The sequence below is a fragment of the Nannospalax galili genome, unplaced genomic scaffold (genome assembly GCF_000622305.1).
Source record: "Nannospalax galili isolate Female #2095 unplaced genomic scaffold, S.galili_v1.0 scaffold620, whole genome shotgun sequence".
Taxonomy (NCBI): domain Eukaryota; kingdom Metazoa; phylum Chordata; class Mammalia; order Rodentia; family Spalacidae; genus Nannospalax; species Nannospalax galili.
In genome coordinates this window covers 468,245-485,670 of record NW_008346824.1, presented here as the reverse complement: position 1 = coordinate 485,670, position 17,426 = coordinate 468,245, and the positions used below count along the sequence as shown (strand labels likewise).

General features: G+C 44.2%; 1 protein-coding gene across 2 annotated transcripts in view; it reads left to right on the top strand.

Moving 5' to 3' along the window:
* Kcnq3 (potassium voltage-gated channel subfamily Q member 3) overlaps positions 1–17,426 on the top strand; it is a 355,041-nt gene that overhangs the window by 131,748 nt on the left and 205,867 nt on the right. The gene's annotated exons all lie outside the window — the stretch shown is intronic.

Below are 17,426 nucleotides of genomic sequence, written 5' to 3'. Positions count from 1 at the left end.
CTTCAACTTATTCCGGTAATGCTGCTCACTGTCTGATTTTATCTTTGAACTTTGCTGACAGGCGCTGGAAGTTTAAGAAAAATCACTGGAGAAAATGGTTTTGGCAGTTGAAAAAATGCCCATTTAGTGACTTGATTTGTCATGGAGATTAAGACTGGCCTCAGTATGGTTTTATACTCTATGCTAAGAGCTTGAAAGCAGGGCCCGTGTCTTACTTTTCCAGGCGCTGCCCACAGGCTTAATGTCGGACAGGTGGGTGACAGGATAAATGTGCAAATGACTTCATTCAAAGGTGAGTTGCCTTGGTTCAGTTTCATTCAAGAACTTCTCAAAGCCAAAGATAGGGTCATATCATTTTGATAAGGAAAAAACATGATGCTAATATAGGAAATCATCACAGATCAATATGATCAATATACAAGAGAAAACAGTTGCACGTAGCTGCCTTCAAATAGGCATTAGAGGTTGAGAGGAAGATGTAGGGTTCAGGCCTTGGGGGATGTGGCCTCAGCCTGAGGGCTGTCTGTGCAGTTTGATAATTGTGTCTTACATTTGTGCCTTCCATGTAACTTTTCCTTCTTTTATTTCCCTAACCTCTTCCCTCTGGTTAATTCTAGTCCTTTATGATGTGCACCCAGAAAAATAAAGAATAATTTCAAATTATTTTTATGAAGCTAATATAATAGTGATTCCAAATTTCCAAATACAAAATTAGGGTCTAATCTCAATTATGAATATTAAGCAGACATCATAAACAAAATATTAGCAAACAAAGTGCATCAGTGCATTAAAAGAAACTTCCATGATCAAATGGAATTTGTTCTGCACTGTAACATTAGGAGATCTATAACTTCTTCATCTGAGCAAATTGATGTAAGGAAAACAAGCATATGATCATCTTGAAAGATGCTGAAGTTCCATTCAGCGAGTTTTAGTATCTTCTTCTTGAAATTTTTCTTATAAAATCAGCATCGATATATATTTTTTACTTGGTAATCCATCTTTCTTTAATTCAAAATCCAGAGTTGGTGAGATGACTGCAGGTAAAGCTGCTTGCCAGCAAGCCTAGTGACCCGAGTTCAACCCCCAGGACCCACAAGGTTGAAGGAGAGAACCAACTCCTGGAAGTATGCTTCTGATCTCCACATGTGCACCTTGGCTTCCTTACATGTGCACGTGAATGCTGTCATACACACACACACACACACACTACAACACACACACACACACACACACACACACACACACACACACAACAAATAAATATAATTTTAAAAATCAAACAGCACGTTTGCTGTAGAAAGTCAGAGTGGAGAGGAATGCTAGAGAAGCATCCAGTGTTACCTGATACCGTTCTAGAGTTGCTGGCCAGTGTGACTGCATGAGAAAGGACTTAGAGGATGAAGTCAGGAAAGAACAGGTGAAATGATTGCTATTTTCAGATGACACAACTAATGGCTAGAAAATTTTAATCAATTGAAATATATTTCTAAGAAATTCAGTAACGTGTTATCTTGGTTGTCCTGGATAATTTAGTTGTCAGCTTGACACACCTGGGTAGAGGGACCCTCAGTTGAGAAATTGCCTCCATTGCATTGCCCTGTGGCGATATGGGGCATTTTCTTGATTGTCAAGTTTTGTCAGGGAGCCCAGCACACTGTAGGTAATGCCATCCTTGGGCAGGTGGTCCTGAGTTGTATAAGAAAGCAGGCTGAGCACAGGCAGATGAGCAAGCCAGTAAGCAGCATTCCTCCATGGTCTGTGCTTCAGGTTCCTGTCCTGAGTTCCAACTTTGACTTTCTTAGTCATGAACTGTGACCTGGGGGGTGTAATATTAAATAAACACTTTCTTCCCCAAGTTGGTTGATCACTATTTTATCACAGCAGTAGAAGGAAACTAGAACATTGGCTGATCTCAAGTGTCAATGTGATGAGATCTAAAGTTGCCTAGGAGATAAGCCTCTGGGCTTGCCTGTGTGTGTGTGTGTGTGTGTGTGTGTGTGTGTGTTGTGTGTAGATTATCTTGATTAAATTATCATGGTGCCCACTGTGGGTGGCACCATTCTCTGGGATGGGATGCTTGACTATATAAAAAAGGAAAAGTAAGTGAACACAAGCATTCATTTTTTTCTCTTTTTAAATTTTTTAAATTTATTTTAATTTTATTGGTATGAGTGTTTACCTGTGTGTGTGTGTGTGTGTGTGTGTGTGTGTGTGTGTGTACCACATGCATACATTGCCCACAGAGGCCAGAAGAAGGCCTCTGATCTCCTGGAACTGTAGTTATACCCTTTGTTAGCTACCAAGTGGGTGCTAGGGGCCAAACCCAAGTCCTCTGGAAGAGCAGCCAGTGTTCCTAACTACTGAGCCGCCTCTCCAGCCCCCTCTTTCTTTTCTTCCTGATTGTGGACTGGATGTGACCAGCTGCTTCATGTTTCTTCTGCCTTGACATTTCCACCTTGATGAACTGTACCCTTGGACTGTGAACTAAATATACCCTTTATCTTTAAGTTGCTTTCATCAAAGACTTCCATCACAGCAACAGGGAGAGAGGAACTAAGGTAGAAGACAAGCACAAATAGTCAGCATATAAATAACAATGAAACAGATAACCGATTTACTCTAATAATATGACATACAAAATACCTACAAACAATTGTAACAAAACTGTGCAAGGGATATATGAAGAAAACTTTAAAATGCTATAAAAACAGACCTCCCCAAAAAATCCCTTAGCAAATGGGAGGATTTGGCAGGCTTTAATTAAGAAGACTAGCCTAATATTCTAATAGTGCTAATTGTGCCTATATTAACTTATAAAATTAACCTAATATAAACCTAGTGAAACTCTTTAAACTAGACAAGTAGATGCACATACTGGAAGGTTAGTGTTTTCAGATTCTTGTTTCTACTCTTTATTGAGCACTTACCACGCCCCCAGTACAAAACATGAGGCATGTGCCAGCATCGTCCCCAGGTCTAATTCCTGAGGAAAAAAGCCCATAGAGGTAGAGGGATTTGCAACACCAGCCTAAAACCCCCGTCAGTCCACGTCCAGCATCCCCTTCTCCTTCAACCATGGTCTACACTGGAGTAATAAGGAGCTGCTGGTGTGATGGGGGAACGATGCACAGGCTTCCAAATTCCATTGGCTTTCCTGGGTAGAATGTAAAGAAAATGCCTGGGATTGCTGTAGCATTAAATCAGCTCAAAATGTAACGTGCCTATCATAATGTCAGGTGCTGAGCGAATGTCAGCTTCTTAGTATTTGGGGTGGTGCTCAACAAAAAGTATGCTTAGCATTTGCCTATTAACATACTCAACATGATCTATTATATCTTCACAGTGTGCCAGGCTTTGTGCTTGCCTCTTGGCATACAAATAAATAAATATTAAATGATTGAGTGATGAAATAAGCGAAAAAGCAAACTTGAAATGAAAATCCATGCCAGGACTGCTTGAGTAGCCTTGATTGTTGATAACCTGTCTTCAAATAAAGGTAGAGAATAAGAGACAACCAGTTCCTAGTTCTATGATTTTGGCCAAGTTACCACTCCCAGCCCTGTTTAGTTTTAAAAGGAGAAAGATTACAATATACTTACTTTATAGCTTTGTTGAAAGGGGAAAATTAGGAATAAGTTATGGAGCAATGTATCCATGTTGTTATTACAGAGTTAATAGTAGTAGTAATAGTAGTTACCAGCATTGGCATCAGTATCAACTGATCCTGGTATACCATTCATCTGGCTGTTTGCCCATCCTTCCATTAAACTCCTATTTAACAGACAGACACTGTGGGAGGAACTGTCAGAGGCCCTGAACATATAATGACAACACAACACACCTTTATCGTCCCTTCTGTAATTTATGGTAAGACATCAGTCATGCTCCCTCCACTGCTCAGTTCTTGTCATGTTACCTCTTGGGAACTCCTAGGTTAAGAAAGAGACTGGCATCCCTCTAGGATGCTAGGGAACTTTTTCATAGTGAATGAGCCAATTCAGTGGAGAAGACTTAGGCAATTCAAACTACATAGTGAGACATTGTCAGCTCAGTGCAATAAGCTATCAGTTGCATACCTGTATCGCCAACACTCAGATCCTAAAACTGGGGTGGTTCCCCCTCCTCCCAAAAGTAATTTCTTCCATCAACATTTTGACTTCTTCTATCCTAGTATTACCCTTCATAGTGCTCACCACGTCCTGTGTCATCATCTGTAGTCTACCTGCCCTGAAATGTTTTAATTCATATTTTTTCATTGTGTCTGATGTGATGAATTAGAGCCAGAGAATCATTGACTAGGTGTCTGGGAAGATGGATTGAGGAGTTGAAACTAATGGCATTTGGGGACAGTATTTTTCTGCAACCATCAGGGTCACAATGAAGAGGTAAATTTATGTTACTTCTAGTCAGAAACAGTACACAAGCTTCAATGATGCATGCGAACCATTTTTTTTTTAAAGAAGAGAGAACTGCATCTGAGCTTAGATTCTTTGCGATATCCCAGTTTTAAACAGAGTCAGCTAGGAATAAAGTAGATAGCCCAGCTTGCTATTCACCAGGTCTCAGCACAAAGTTGGCACTTAGGAAATCTGAAAAGGAAGAAGCAAAGAAGATAAGCAGGAAACAGGACATGAGGTTCTGAGGAATCAATTCAGGAAACTTAGTTTGGAAAAGCAAACAAATGAGTGGTATAATCCCACTGAATCTACTGTTGGGCTCTGGCCAAATCTGTGGGCTAAATAACACTAGCTCTATTTCCTGTTACCCCCTCCTTACATACCACCACAAGGCCTGCTAGTATTTTCCAAAGTACATTCCAGAAGACACTAGTAGTTTACTGGGAAAGGGTAAAATAACTTGGGGAAACGTTTGTCCATCATTTGGAATATTACAGCAGTCTGAGAACTTCACCAACATAGGCCCTTCTTTAATGGAGCCTTTCCCAAATCCACTTGCCATGTGACATACCCTTCTGCAGTTCACAACTTATCCACTAATATCCTTTGAAACTAGAATTACCCTTTGAAAGAACAGTGCTCAGTACTCAGAGATGCTCAACGAACACATCTTGTTGGCTCTATAAGTGACTGGTTTGACTAAATGAGTGGCTGATTGCTGTATCCCGTTTCTCACTTCAGTATCCTGCATTTTTAGGACACAGCTGTCAGAGTGAGAGGGTACCAGGCATCCCTTTACGAGGCTTCCTTGGCTCAAGTGTTTGCAGTTTCTTTGCTATTAGGTCTTTGCCTGATGGATTTCCTCACCTGGTGCTTCCCTTTAGTCTCGAAAAGCCAAACTTATACTATGTCCTCACCTGCATACAAAATCATCATGAGTCTCCTTAACATGGTCATAAGAACACGTGCCCTTCAAGCCTGTTTGCCTCTGCAGTTTTTCATACTCTCCCTGTTCCTGGCTAACCCAATGTCCCCTTTCCACCATGGCCTACATGCTCTGCTTTGAGATATCTGAGTGTCTTGGTAGGTATTCTAATCCTGCCAGGTCATCTAAAGGCTACTCAAAAGTAGACACTCCCCACAGACTCCTAGGAGAGAGCATTTCCCAGAATGCCATTATCTTCTTGTTTGTTTGATTATTGATTCCCCCAACTGACCCGAACTTCTCAAGGACACGACTTTTGTTTATTCTTTTCTACTTCTACTGAAACTGGTTGGTTCATGCTCAGGAGATGTTTACAAATGACTTGGCAAGGTAGGATTTTGGCAGGTCCTTAAAGCATGGTTTGAATATGGATGAGTAGCAAGAATAAAGAGTTCTCCATGGATACAATGGTGACCTTCTGAGAAAGTAAGAGACACTGTGTTTGGAATCTTCTGTAGACCTGAAGTAAGGTACAGAAAGGTCATGCATGGCCTTAAACATTAGACTTATTTTTCTAGTATCAAATTTAGTAATTTCTCGTTTTGAAATACTATAAAATATGTATAAGAAAAGATTGATGAAGAAAATTAAGGCCCAGTGAGATGCCTCAGAGGGTACAGGCACTTGTCAGCAAGCCTGATGACGTGAGTTCAATCCCTGGGACATACATAGTGAAAGTAGAGACTCTTCCTTCCTCCAGGTTGTCCTCTGACCTCCAAACATGCGTGCGCGCGCGTGCGCGCGCGCACACACACACACACACACACACACACACACGCAGAGAAAATTGTCCAGATGACCTACAGAATATAGAGCACTGTTGGCATTTTTAGAGTTTTCTGCATGCTCTCTCCTCAGGTTTTCATCAGCTACTTCAGTGTACTGTTTACCTCATGCACACAAAACATCAGTATTTTACAGTGTCATTATTTAACATTTGTAGCATAATTATGTTAATATGTTGCTGGCTGTACAACATTCCTTCCCCTTGATGTAACAGGAAAAGTTGACTGTTTTCCACTAGTGCATTATTATGCATTCCTGAAAGACTTTTCTGGGCCTGTGGTCCCGACTTACACATCTGAGTGGACAATCTCATGGTCTAAATATACCTTCTCCAGGTTAGTCTCTGAATGGAATTACAAGACGATCCTCTTCTCTTGTCCTTTGACTTTTCTAATTTTATAGAAAGAAAAGGAAGTTGATTTCCTTTTTAGCTCTTTTAATCCTTCCTGTGATGACCATTTTAGGTGTATATTCTGTTAGCCTCTTGGTTTCTTCTCATTTTAAGTAGCCTGTCCATGGTCCTTTATTTTTATATCAGAGGCACTTCCCACAAACAGGTATCTCATGCTATGATAAGGAGAGTGGCTATTCTAAGACACCAACAGAAATTAACCACAACTTATCACCCCCAAGAAATTCAGAGGGTAAAAGATAGCCTATCGATTCCAAGACAGTTAGTACATAAAAAGACATTGGAGAGAAAGGCCTCTCTGGTTAGTAGCCACCAGACATGGCCCCTGGGGCTGGGTTCTGCTGATGGATCTGGGTGTGAGGGTTGCAGAGGTTTATCTAGAATGCACCAGTGAGGCGGAGCTGGGCTTTATAGGGCTCTCCTCTGGGCAGCTTTGACTTCCAGTGGGTTTCTGGACCAAAAATCTACCACCTGCCATCATAGCTTGACTTGCAATCTTTAGACTTTACAATGGCACAGAGGTTATGTATGTTCAATTGAAGTCACACATTGAACTTTTCCTGGGCTAGCAATATAAAGTACAATACTTGCCTGCAATGCTGGGCAAGATCAGTGAACAGAAGCTGAGTCAGGTCATCTGATCACCAGAGAAAAACAACCAGAACCCTACAGCGTGCTATGTTGCTCTTCTGTGATGCTCAGGGTGTGGTGATTTGATACATTTTCAATTTCCAGTAATATTAGTGTCCATTGTCCAAATCCCCTGGATGAGTGGGGCCCTAGGAAACTGACCAGAGACTGGAGTATAGGGAGCTTACACTGGTTACCTGGTAAGAGTATGCAATGGAAACCAATGAGTTGAGAGGAACTGAAAAGTGGCCTTCTGGACCAAGGCCAACATGAAGAGACAAGCTGAAGCCCTTTTAAAGGGTCTCCCTGAATGGTTCAAGCAGCGAAGGTGGTAACAGGCCATCTACTTTTCTCCCTTCTTGCCTTGAATGAGCATTGCTATAATGAGCACTCTGTGCCCAACAGTGTCTGGACCTCAAGGATGTAAAATACCCCAAGTTCCTTCACTAATGATGTTGAGGTTCTAAAAAGAGAAGTAGGAAGTAGAGGAGAAAATAAAGAGCTTAGAGAAGAGACCTGTGGACCATGGGGACTACTGGGAAGGAAGAAGATGAGCAGGATTCTCCAGTGAACGGAAGCAGAGCTGTCACAGGCAGCCTGGACAAAGTTGCCAGCTCTTCTAGGAGTCTACAGTCTGTTGGAAGCAGCAAACAGGTCAACACTGAGCTAGATCTGGGATCTCCTCTGTGTGCTACTGTGAGGTTTTAGATATAGCCTTTTACTAATCTCATTAATAGTTTTTTCAACAACCCACATGTCCCAGGCACTGTGCCTATGCTGAACAATAGCTGTGGATAAAGAAAGGTCTCAACCCCCATGGAGCCTCCTTCCTGTGGGAGAAAATGGATAAGGAATACATAAAGCAGATGGCAGAGGTCAGGTGGGGCTAAGTGTTACAAAGCAGGATGAAGCAGTCCTGCAGATATGTAGACAGAGGGGATGCTTGGCTAATTCCACAAACAGCAAGGAATCCCACCACATGGAAGGAGGAGGGAGAAGAGAAGTGACCAGAGAGGTACTAAGGAGTCAGAGTGCTCGAGCTTTGTGGGTCCTGGGAAGGAGGCTTCATTCCTTGGCTTATACCAAGCAAAGGCGCTCGATCATGAACCAAGCTGTGTTGTGGAGGATACTTCAGAAGCATTAAAGACAGGAGGTTATTGGAGCCATACATTACTCAACCAACATCCTTTTAGACCAGGCTCTGCAGTTGAACTAATAATTTGTGATTTTACTTCAAGAGGCTTTTCTGAGGTGAGGGAGGCACTGGCATTGATACACACTGCAAGGCAACTTGGTAAGTATTCAAAAGGACCAGCTTCCATGGAGGTAGTGATGCTTCAGCTGGGCTGTTGAAGATAGGATGGAGATTGATGGATGGCTAGGAATGAGGATAAAAGGTATTTCTGGCAGAGAGAACATTAAGGAGAAATCACAAAGGCTTTTAAGGGAAGGACATGAATACGACAGGGCAGGTGATTAATTGAGGTGCAGGGGGCAGGTTTGACCGAAGAGGAGAAGTCAGCCTTTGGATGGACCAGCAGGGTGAGATACTGTCATGGAGGGTTTCAAAAGTCACTACTCATGAGTTTGAACTTCTCTTGCAGTCATGTAGAATTTTGAGCAAGGAAGACTGCCTTAAGATCATAGAGCCGATGTGGGGAGATTAGCATAGGGAGAGGGGAGCAATGAGTTTGGTGTCCTGGAGGATGTGGGGGTGATGAGTCTGGGGCTGTAACTGTCTTTGTTTCTACCTGGGGCAGCTCACACTTGCAGATTAACCCTGGGTGTTTCATTGATGCAAAGCAGTGAAGGACCCCAAGGGCAGGTAAGTGCTGCCTCTTCCTGCAGATATTTGTGGAAGATGGGGTAAACATCTCAGGTGGTCTCAGACCACAGTTTGCCACAGTCCATCACTACCCGGCCTGTGGTTTCTACTTGCCTCCCTCTTTCAACTTCCCTTCTAACTCCTGCTTCTTTCTTATATCACCTCCCAAACAAGCCACCCCATGTCCTTTGCTTAGGCTCTGCATTTGGGGAAACCCAAGCTCAGACAGGGATACAGAAGAAAGAGGGTGTTATTTTTGTTTCAAGTCAAGTGAATCTCCTGCCAGATGGTCTGATCGAGGGAACAACATGGTACTCTCTCTGGCTCATTCAAAAAGGACGATTTTCAAGATGTTCCTAGACCTCATAGGGAAAGTGACTCAACTCCTAGAATTTCGAGGCCTTTTATTATTGTCATCTTTGAGGTTGTTTTGGACTTATTTTATTCCTTCCTGAGCCACAGGACTATGATACTTCAAGTCTGGTACATATTTAAAAAAAGCATCTAATCCTATCTAAAGCTCAAACTTAAACCGCCTCAATAGCTCTTCTGTCTTGTGGCCATATCCCTCTGTTCTTTGTTTTGTTTTGTTTTATAAATCTCTTCTAATTAGTGATTCGCTTCTTCTCAGATAGACCATTCCATTTCTGGGCCATCACTCAACACAGTCAACTCAATGAATATTTATTTAGCATCTACTAAGTGTCAGACACCGCGAGTTTTGAGAGAGACATTAATCACAGCCTCCTTCCATCTGTATATTAAAGCAATTAGGAAATAGCACAGTAACCATGGATTCATTTAAGTATCAGTTTGGTTACTGATCATAGTGCATCATGAAGTGGGGTTTGCTTCAGAGCCAGTGGGCTGCCTAATAATAATTCCTTTTGCTAATCTGGAGTATGGGACATTCCTAAGAGAAAGAAGCCCACAGATTGGACACATATCCAGTCAACTAGGAGCTGTCAGTTGGTAAGTTTCATGCTCAGAAAACCCAGCTCCCCAAAGCCGGGAGACCCCTGAATGTGTGGCCCTTAAAGCATCACTCTGGGGCTGGAGAAATGGCTCAGTTGTTAAGAGTACATGCTACTCTTGAAGAGGACCAGAATTTGATTCCCAGAACCCACATCAAGTAGCTCACAACTGTCTATGACCCCAGCTTCAGGGGATCCTCTGTCTTCTTCTGGCTTCCATAGGTACCTGCACACACATGTTCATACACACACATGCACATAAATAAAAATTAAATTTTAAAAAGCCTCACTGTGCTTATGAAGGCAGCCTCCTGCCATGCCATGCTTTCAGTTAAGGAGAGAGTGAGGAGATACCAGGGAACTGCCTCCCCCAGGACCAGGCGCTGCCTTATCATCAAGGAACTTGAGATGGGGAAGAGGTAATCAGTGCTCCACCCCTCCCAGAGACTGTGTCACTTGGGGGTCCAGAATAGAAGGTAGTCCAGACATTGTAACTTGTCCCAGTGCAGGACCTGGCAAGGGAGCCTGGAGGGGGCAGCATGTGGGTATGACCTTAGCTCTCTGGACTGCAAGACCGAATGACACAGCCACTCTGAACATAGAAGTGACAATGAGCCCAGGAAGCTCGACCTGGGTCCCCTTGAAGGACATTTCACCCAGTGATTCTATTCACCTTAGAGGACTGTGACAAGTCTGGAGACAGTGTAACCACTTAGTGGTGGGTTGCTACTAGTATCTGAGAAGAAACCAGAGAGTCTGCTGAAATGAACATCCTTCCGTGTACAGGACAGCTGTCTGTGACAAGGTGTTATCTGACTCTGAATGTCAAAAGGGCAGAGGTCCTCAACCCCTGATTGGAGCAAACCTCTTTCTCCATCTTATAGGTGTGGAAATTGAGGCCTCGAGATATAAAATGATGTCCCAAGGCAGCAGGCTAGAGTTAGGAGCCAGAGTCAGAGTGACCTATCCCCCAGTAAACATCAGTCGGAGGAAAGAGGCACAGGAAAATCTAGGTAGCTAACCTGCAGATATTTGACACAGCATGCCTAAACAGAGGAAAGCTGGTCTGTGTGCTGTGGTGCGCTGTCCTCAGCACAGTCCCCAGGCCCACTTTGCCAATAGAAGTGGGACGTGCTAGAGGCTATGCCTGGGGCCGAACATCAGGCCTGCTGCCAGAGCTCTTGGAGAGGCCAGTGAGTGAGGCTGAGGCAGCCCTGGATGAGCAGTCGCACTATCTGTTCTGTGCATCAGCACACTCAACAGAACGGGAATGTGTGTGCACTGTGTGCATGTGCCTGTACTCATGTATGTATATGCATGCAAATCTCACCAAGTGTGTGTGTCCACATGTGTTTGTTCACATGTGAGTGTGCAAATACATGTGTGCAGTGGGTGTCTGTATATGTGTTCTTTGGGGGGGTATGCACCCACATTATATACGTCCATGTGTTTTCCCACTATAGTGGTTAAGATGGGGGTCCTGAAGCCAGACTGGAAATCAGTCCTGGCCCCTCTGATTTTTTGGTGTCCAAACTTAAAGAAGCCATTCGTCCTCTCTGTGCCTCAGTCTACTTGTCTGTAAATGGCCCTTCTTCCTGTGGCTGTGCTGAGCATTAAATGAGGCAATGGAAGAAAGTCCTTAGCGTTTTTCAAATTCATCACTGTTAGCAGTTATTGTATCACTTGCTGTAAGTCAAATTCACTGCTGGGGGGTGCACGTGGCATCCAATTCCCTCCTTCCAAGGTCCTTGCAACAGCCTGAGGAAAAATAATTCTCCAAACCCCGGTTTGAAGAATTTTTAGCAAGTTTATTGGACTTGCTAACTGAGCTTGGGGTGCGGGTTTACTTACAGACAAGTGGGAGCCCCCCCCACCCCCATTCACAGCTGATACTGAAAGTCCACACCCAGACATAAATCCTGTGGTTCCGAACAGCCTTACAAAATGGTGAGAGGCCAGCCTCATGGTTTTCCCAGATTTTATACCCTTAGCCGCCCCCTCCCCCACGGTTCTAGTCAACTGATTGCCTTGAAGAGGGAAGAGGAGTGGCTTCTTTGCAGAGCATGGGAAGGAGGCAGGTCCATGGCTTGTCATCACAGGGTCAGAGGAACATCTTCTCGGTCACACTTGCCCTGAAAATAACAGTATTCGATTGGTGAGTGGGTCTTGGGAATGTCTGAACAACTCCTTCAATTTACAGGAAGTGAGGCTAGAGTCTGAACAAGGTCCGTGCCCCAGGGCAGCCCCGTCTTCTAATGCACTTTCCCTGTGGAAATAGGTCAAATAGGTCGTAGAACAAACACAGACATTTTTCCATGATGCCTGAGAATGGGGGAGAACAGAAACCTGTCTCCTGCTGTTTTGAATAGCAAGGCTCTGGAGCCTCCAGCTGTGCCAGGTAGTCTGAGAGCCCAGTCAGTTCTGCATACAGCCCTGTGGTGGCCTTCAGTTTATAGGCCCTCAGCTCCAGAGACTCAGAGGTATCACCCACCTGAGCTAGGGCCCTCAAGTGTAAGTGCTCTGTTCATATCCACAGCAGCCGTCCACAGAGCCCTCTCCCTGTCCTGGCACTGAGACCCTGCTTTATTCTTTGTTGCACCTTCCATCTGCCCCACAGGAAGAGGACCATTCAGAATACATGAGATCTTTAGAGTTTCCCTGGTGAATTCTGGCCCCTGGGTGACTAAGCGCAGGGATCAGGATGACTCGGGTGTGAACATACTTCCACATAGCCTAGACATGATCTCAAGTGACAGGATCCTCACAGACTACTGTAAGATCCACGAGAACTCCACACTCATGGCCCAGGCCGCATAATGCTGACTCTGAAAACACACTGGCACCGCTCGCTCTCCTGCTTCTCGGTGCCTGCCAGCCTTCATCTTCAGATCCGCTTTCCCATGAGTAGAAAACGCAGTAAAGGCAGCTCAGAACTCAGTAGCTATTGCTTTGGGTGCTCACGTTTAAACTTTTGTCTAAGCATTCCAAGGAAATGATTCTGATTGGCCAACTCCAGGTCACATGCCAATCCCTGGCCCCATCACTGTGGTTAAGTGGAAGGGCATTCTGAGTAGCTCCACCTAGGTCAAGTCCTGTCCTGGTTAGGTTGACTCTGGAGGAGTATGGCCAGTTGTTCTTGCCATGCAAGCCAGAGTGGCTGTGAAGGGAGTGGGTTAGGAGGCCCTAGTGGGCATCTCAGCCTCCATCAGAAAAAGGGAAAGTAGTCATAAAAGTGTAGACCTTGCTCACTATTGAGTGACAAGTATCCTGAGGCCTTTTTATGGCAGTAGTTTATTGGAGCCCACAGCTCTGCAGTGAGGTGAAGGGAAGCATTCTAAGTCCTGACCTCATCTGGTTTCCAGAGGTGTGGTATGGCATTTCCATAAATAGATCCGCTCTTCATTAAGTAGCATAGAGAACAAGGTACATTTCTGTCTTTACTGAGGCTTCAGCCATGCTGGTGACTACTTTAGAAACACGACCCTTGCTCATTGTCCTTTAAGGGAACACTCTAGGGACAGCTGTAGAAATGATACTAGGCAACCTCCTGGAATCTGCAGAGATGCGGAAGGCAGAGCCAAGCCATCTGCAGGCCAGTGACTAGTTACTGAGAATGGCAGAGAGCAGAAGCCTGGCTGGGGAAGGGCACAGTGAGGAGCCGTGAGGTGGCCTGACTCACTTCTCCAGCCAGAAGCAAAGGAAAGATGGATTCACTAGCCCTCAGCTTCCTGAAGAGGAGAGCCTGGGTCTTCAAGAGAGAGTGACTCTTGGTCCAGAGCAGGACCTAGCTGGTCCCAGGACATAAATGTCTTTGAAGAAAGAATTTGACCACTACAAGTGGAGGAGGTCCAATTGGAAGTATGGCTGTGCCTCTCGACCATCATCTACAGGGACAGGAGCATGTGCTGCCTCAAGAACACACATTGTGTGGTGTTAGTGCCTCAAGTTCTTGAGAGATTGAAATGCTGGGCCATCTAGAATCCCAGTGCCAGGAAACATTCAAGCGGGTGGCTTCAAATTAAAGCTGGTCTGCAAGGCAGACTGACCTGCGGAAGTGTGGTCTGTTGTCCCTAGCAGATGTTCTCATCATAACAGTCTGTCAGCGAACTGGCCTCCATGTTGGATCTTTAAATTTTGTTCACGTGAGCCTACCTGTGCAAAGTGGAGGCCCTGAAAATGGCAATAGAGATTTTGGTGAGTTCCATCCCAGAAGGGCACGTAGCAGACAGCTGCTTCTATTATGACCACTCCAGATTTTTCTCAGACTTGTGCAGTGGGAGTTTGGTGAATGCTCAGCATGAGCTGGCCACAGGAAGAATCAGAGGAGCTCTTGCATCTCAGAGCACACAGCTTCCAAGCCCTGTCCTGATCAGCTGACCCTGATGACCATGGGTCTCTAGTACCCTCCATCCTCAGTCTCATTAGAGCACTGTGTCCTTTCTTGCCCCTGATTTCATCTTGTTGCTGCAAATATCCAAAGTTTGCCAAAGCAGAAACAATTAAGTCAAATTACAGATGAGAAAATAAGACCATAAGTGATTACCAGGTCTGCCCAAAGTCCCTCATCAGGGAAAGAGCCAAGATTAGAACAGGAATTATCTTGTCCTCTCCCTACTGTGGTTCTGGAAATTTCTCTATGCATGCTGGCTGCCTCCAGTGGGCAGTTAGCACAGACCTCAGTATTCCTCAAAGTGGGAAACATTCCTCACTGTCAAAAACCAGTGAGATCAGCAGTGCAAATCATGACACCATAACTGCCTGTTTCTCCTGATACTCCTGCCAAATATTCTCCTCCTTTCCCTCCTCCCCCTTTTGCCCTGTGTCCACAAGCAGAACCTTGTTCTCACCTCTCACACACTTCTCCTGTACGTCCATCTGCCAGTGGTGGAACCGGGTAGGGTTAGAGGAGTGGAGAATGAACACAGGCCCCACAGAAACTGCCCTAAGAGGGAAAAGACCCCTAACTAAAATCTACTTCAGAACTGTCAAAAGCCCATGTGATCAGTTATGCAAATCGAGATACATGAGTCACCAAGCATTTCCTCCACAGCCATGTTAAAATAGCATAATCGCCATCAAATGAAAGAAAGAAAGCGGGGGGCGGGGGGGAACCACTGGCATAACTGCTGCTGTTGTTTGCTTGTGCCATCTTGTGGTTGGATCTGTTATTCCTTGTGCTAAGTCACCTCCCCCTGACATGTGGTGAGGCAGTTGTGCCCACCAGGGCAGTTTCTGAAATTCTCATCCCAGTAGCCCTGGGCAGTGATCTCTGCTGGCACAGCATCTGCTGACATTCTTAGTAGGTTTTTGGCCAAAAAGCAAGTCATAAGAGAAGTGCAGACTGAAGGGACAGGGACATCCATGTGAGCCATGATGTCCTCAGGTATGGGTGACATCTTCCTCTGTTCCTTTCTATTCTTGTCCCATGACTTCTGTAACCTGGGGTGACGCACAGCTCGTTTCATTCATGCTTGTGATTGAAAAAGTTGCCACATGTGAAAGTCTTCATTTGATATAATCTGATGGAACTTGAAGTATTTTCCAAACTCTTCTCCCAATAAAGTGAAATAGAAATTGGGCAACTTAGACACAGGTGCCACCAGAGTCACTGATTTGCTGTGTGACCCTGGGAAAGCTACTTCTCTTATCAAGCCATCAGTCTAACATAAAACCAGGGGCATGGTTTAGCCTCCTGTTCTGACAGTCTAGGTTTCTGTGCTGGGCTCCCTGGGCTGAAGAATGGAAGGGGCCCAAGGGACTGTTCAGTTCAGCCTCTTGTTTTTTCAGTTGGGAAACCACGGTTATTGAAATGGTCCTAGCTCAATTTGACTGTTCTGCAAATGCCAAATTCTTTCACTAATATTAATAGCCTTTGTGTGTGTGCTAAGCATGCACTCCGACTACTGAACTAAAAGCTACATACAGCAGTAATAGTTTCTTGTAGCTAGCATAAGTCAGACCTGGGGTAGGAATTACAAGCTACTGTGTAACCTTTAACATTAAGAGAAGTACACTTGATGATATTTGGAAGCAAAACTTGCCAGCTGTAGGGTCCAATTAGATGGCAGGGCCAGCATGAAGGGAGGGAAGATATATCAGTTTGCAGTAGGATAGCCACTGACTGTATATAGTTACTTACACTTAAATTAATCAAAATTCAATATAATGAGTTAGTTTCTCTATACGCCTCTGTAGCCATTTCTAAGAGCTCAATAGATTCATGTAAGGATTCATTTAGCATGGCAAAATTCTAGAACTTTTGCCCACCACAGAAAGTTCTGTGGATTTCCCACACAGCAGGGATTCTCTAGGTTGTAGGACCTGCTGTATTCTTATGTGACTACTGTTCATTTCACCAGTAAAAATTATTTCTAACACCTTTAGTGCAAATTAGAAGACCTTCTGGTGTAAATTACACAGAGCTATCTTAAGTGCTTAGTGACTGCCTCTGAAGGTGTTGATGCCCTACCAGGACAGGTCATACCCTGGTTTTAAATCCACCCCCAGTTCTGGTAATTCACTTTCCCTGGGGTGTGAATTAGAACTAGCTTATAGGAACAGATAACAGTCTTTATCATATTTTTGGTAGATTTTTAATTGAATTTTTGTGTATTTAATACAAATCATCTTAATCATCTTTATACCCCCTTCCCTGTCAGCACCCTCTCATAGACCCCCCACTGGAATTCATGCATTCTGTCATTTGTGTTAAAGTATATCGTTAGTGTCCCCGGACGTTCCTCAGTGCAAGTTCATCCACTGAGGTCTAGTCAACCTATCTAGAGTCCTTCCCTTAAGAAGATCAACTCTCTGTCACCCAGCAGTAATCAGCTGCGATAGTTCTTCAGCTAAGATTGGGGCCTGTGCCCATTTCCACAGTTCTGTACTGAGTTTTTGTCTGCTTGATTTTTGCATGGGTCTTTGTAAATTAGAATATAGAAAATATAATGGGATCAGAGAAGTGTCAAGCCCTTCCCAGCCTTGAGTTTCCTTAATGACTGTTCCCTGTATCTGGACTAATGGAATGTCTCCCTCTTTTTTTACCAGGAGAACGCTTAGGAAGTCTTTCCAGGCTCAGCATAGAGACCATTCTTCTGCATTGAGAACATCTTTGGTGTGGCTATTTAAGTAAATTAGTTGTAGTTGTTCTTTGTATTGTGAGACCTGTCCGTTTGTCTCACTACATCTGTCATTGTTTGCAGTTTTGTTATTTGCTTGTTTTTACCTTCTTTGCTTTCTTTTGCTACTAGTAGACAATTCTGTAAAATAAAAGAATGCAGCCCATGCACACTCTTGGATTCCCAGCACGGGAGCATCATCTGTCATAAGAGCAAAGTAAACAAACACAGCATTGCTGTACTACAAAGTAAACTGGAAAGTCAAAGATAGGGGCTTGCCAGGCTCTTAAAACTCT